Source organism: Sarcophilus harrisii, chromosome 1, assembly GCF_902635505.1.
Source record: "Sarcophilus harrisii chromosome 1, mSarHar1.11, whole genome shotgun sequence".
NCBI lineage: Eukaryota > Metazoa > Chordata > Mammalia > Dasyuromorphia > Dasyuridae > Sarcophilus > Sarcophilus harrisii.
Window position 1 is genome coordinate 461,147,519 of NC_045426.1, and position 4,230 is coordinate 461,151,748.

Here is a 4,230-nt window from a genome sequence, read left to right on the forward strand (position 1 = left end):
TATTTCATACTCTTCCAATATTAACTCAATTTCTCATCCTTTACCTCAATATTGGATGAAAGAATGATCCTTCTTCTTGCCAAGGATAATCCTTCTATTAGTGCGTCCTTAATACAACCTTTTTTCCCTTCCAATTCCTTCAATTGCTTTTTTCCTCCTATTCCCTTTTTTCTTCTTATCTTTAATCTTTCTTAAGCTCTTGACCCCTTCCTTGATCCCTACAAACATACCCAGGTCTCTTATCATACTTAAAAAACTTGCCCCCTCTTTTATTTTACACCTTCCTTTCTTGCTCCTTCTGTTTACTCCCACTGTAACTCATTTCTCTCTTCCAGTCTATGGCTATTCATGGTGGTAGTTGCTCTCTCTCTCTCTCTCTTTTTCTCTCTGTTTCTCCTTTTTTCCAACTTCATTTTATGTCCTTCATGTGCTCACAAAACATGTCAGGGATCATAGGGAAATTAAGTGAATTGCCCAGGATCACTCATATCAATAATACATGGATAATGTCAATAAATGGAAAGAAGGTCCTATTATGAAGGTGAAAGTGCATTTATTAAACCACTGGGGAAAAATATATATGTATATAATTAATATGCCAGGATCCCCAACTGCCTCAAAGGTGAGGGGAAAAGTATGGAATTCGGACCTATTTTCTAAATTTCTTATAGCTAATTGTCAGTTGGTTAAGACATTGCTTTATTTAGAAGTCACCAAATATCTGCACTTCAAAGTGACTGAAGGAAAATTTATCTAAAAGGGAAGGGGGGGAATTTGCAACGTTCCTTCCACTAAGGCATATTTCTTGACATCTAGCATATAGAGGTTGTTTGAGAAATGTTAGTTAAGGAAATTCTCATCATATGTTGGTAACTTTGATGAAAAAGATTCCAGAACTTTGGAAGGTGTTGATCCTAGGGAAGGCTACAATGTGAGGTATGTACAAGAGGCAAGATATATTAGATTTTATTGGTAATGTCTTTGTTCTGATGAGAACTGATGAATATTTAGACCAACCATGTTATGTAACCATCAACAGAATTAAATTTTGTAGTGATTCATTGGCAAGATAGGGCAAGAACCCAAGGATTTGCAAGGCTAAAGTGCCATTTTGGGGGATATTTATCTTTTGAATAAGACATATGAAGAAATCATTGTAAAAAATGGACAAATGATTGGTATAAAATATGAAGGAGAAATTGCTGATGCTGGTGATGTAAAAGAAAGGTAAAAGAAATAGGCCAGGTAATGAGTTATCTCTGTCCTAAATCACCCAATTAAAAACATCAATGATGCCAATTCTTTTCAGATCATCATTCCACAGAGCTAGGTTAATCTGAAATCAGATATTTACATTTGCATGATTTTTTTTCTGTATAATATGACAGCATAAAGAAAATATATTGCCACTATTAATACTATTGTAGAAACCAGAGAACTTGAGCAAAAAAATCAGACCAGCATTAGAGCACTGATTGAGCAGAAATTTGTGAGCATCAGTGATTGCTATTCCAACTGTTTTGGGAGCAGAAAACCAGTTCTTCATTTCCCACATTTATGGAGCTACAATCTTTTGAGACAACTTTTGATGATATTAAAGATATCTACATGATGATGGCAGGGTCTGAGTGTGACTGATTTCTCATCTGGTTGGATTACTTTGGGACTTCTCTGATTGACTCCGTTGTATTTCAAGGAAACCCACTATTGGTATAATCTCATCATCCTAGGTACTTCAATTTACCACCATTCTTTATCCCTTAGATTTGGGAGTGATGAACACCAAATTCTTCTTTTTAAGGAAGGTGCTTAGCTCAGAACATCTCATTTCTAATCTAATTGAACAAAAATTTGAGACTTCTCTGACTTTTCCATCAAGCTCCAAAGACCGATATTTTCCCGGCCCCCTTTCTCTCCTCTGCTTTTCAGCTTCTTTTTGTGTATTGTCTTCTCCCATTAGATTGTAAACTGTTTGAGGGCAGGAAATGTGTTTCTTTTTTAATATTTGCATCTCTAACATATAGCACATTATCTAGCGCATAGTAGACAATTGACGAATGTTTATTGACTGAAGAAACAAAATAAATATGATATTTATGGGGAAGGCTAATAATAATATGTTAATATCTAATTAGAAAAATTTAAATTCCAGCTAATAAAATAAATAATTACCTAGTGAACATTATATGAAATCAATATTATATATCCTGATTTTGTAACTACTCCATTTACCTTCTTTTCTTTTTCTTTTTTCTTTTTTTTTTTGACAGAATCCCTAAATGGGTAGATGAAGGGAATGCTGGAGATATATTTTTCTTAAATTACAGTATATGAATTGATAAAATATCTGAAGAGATGAGAACTAGATAGATTTAGAACCCTAACCCTCCATCCCAACCCTTCCCTCCCCACCACAAACATTGAAACAAAGGAAGGAGAAAAGCCAAAAAGAAGACAAATACTTAAAAAGTATACAAAAAAAGAGAAAATAAGAAAAATCCAATGAGGATACCATTAAAACATAGTATAGAAGAACTGAATGAGCTAAAACACCAGGATCAGTAGAGATGAAAAAGAAATCTCTCAAAATATCATGAGAAACATATTCTAGTTGATAAATGACATGTTTCTAGACATTAAACAGGAACTAGAAATGCTAAGAGAATCAGAAAATATAATAAAAGAAATAATCAAAGAAAGCAGAAAAATAAAGCACAAAATAAGATGAAATTCAGTGAGAATTGAGATTTGAAAATGAGAGGAAATAAAAAATAAAATTAGGAATTTAATAGAAAAACTAAACTATTTACAGAAACAATAATTAACAACATTGCAAGAAGGGAGGGAACATTATTATTATTATTACCTGTGGATGAAAGACTGCTTCAGTCATTTGACTTGATTAGCATTGGGTAGCAAGAGAAGATACCCAAGTTATGTTTTTGACATATAGGCCCAATTGCCATTATATAAAAACCTTAATTTTTGTGGGGGTTTTGTTTTCAGTACAATAGTAATGATTTTATATTGTTATCCCTTTGTTTCACTTTCAGGTTAGTAGCTCACTGCTTAGACATAGTAATCAATCAATCAATAAACATTAACAACACTTCTGAGTTCTATTCCCCATGGAATAGATCTCTTTCAATTCCCTTAGATACCAAAGAAGAATCTCATGGATTGTTTTCATGTGTCCCTTCCCTATGCCCACTTCCATTTCTCCGGTTCACCTTATAAATTCGTAATATTGATGTTCACTTCTTGAGGCCCTAATCTACTGATTCTATTGTCACACAGTTCAGATAAGATCCATTAAAAGTATTTTTGCCATCTTTGAAAGGAGGCTTTTCCATTTGGCCTATATACAAGGGTGAAATTCCCAAATTTTTACTCTTCTAAATTTGGTTCTCCTTATTCTCTCTCCAATTCTGTTCCAAAACAAAACAAAAACCAAACCCTGAAACCAAAACAAACAGCAATTCTTTAATCTCTTTCTTCTAGTTTTATTCTTATTTATACTTTCCACCTAGTATTTCTCCTTAATCCCTAAATTATATGATATAATATTGTTCTTTATAATATTAACATTTTCAAAAGCTACATAATATTTTTTAGTTGTTATTAAATTTAGAATAAAACTGGGGAGTGAGGTATTTCTTCATAATAGAATAACTATATTTGAATCTCAATGATACTAATTTTGAAGACTTTGTTATTTGAATTTGTTAAAATATATTCATCTATATATTAGTAACTAGTTTGTATTCAGATACAATCCTATTTTAAAAGGCTGACTAGGACATATCCACACCTTATTAAAATGGAAGTTTATCATTGTACTATATAAAAATGGGTACATGGCATTATTTAGTTATTTTTAGTTTGTTTACATCATGCAAATGTTGATTATATAACATATTTGCAAATGGAAAACTGGACATCTTATCCTTGCTGACTTCCTTTAGATTTGAGTAAGTGATATTTTGCTAAAATTGGCCATTTTGCCAATTTAAAATAGAGATAATTTAAAGTGTTATATTGTTAGGCTTCTTCCTTCCTTCCTTCCTTTATTTCTTTCTTTCTTCTTTGCTTTTCTTTCTTCTGTAATTGAATTTGAATGTAATATTAGGAAAAGTTTTTTTTTTTCGTTTTGAAGTAAAATTATGTCCTTGAATCATCAATATTTGGGGGACAGGGTAGATTGATGTAATTCTAGTTCAGTATCCCTTT

At 32.1% G+C, this 4,230-nt stretch overlaps 1 pseudogene; it reads left to right on the plus strand.

The window, feature by feature from the left end:
• Nucleotides 1-516: 516 nt before the first annotated feature.
• LOC100924098 lies at nt 517-1,638 on the plus strand (annotated as a pseudogene).
• The last annotated feature ends 2,592 nt before the right edge of the window (nt 1,639-4,230 follow it).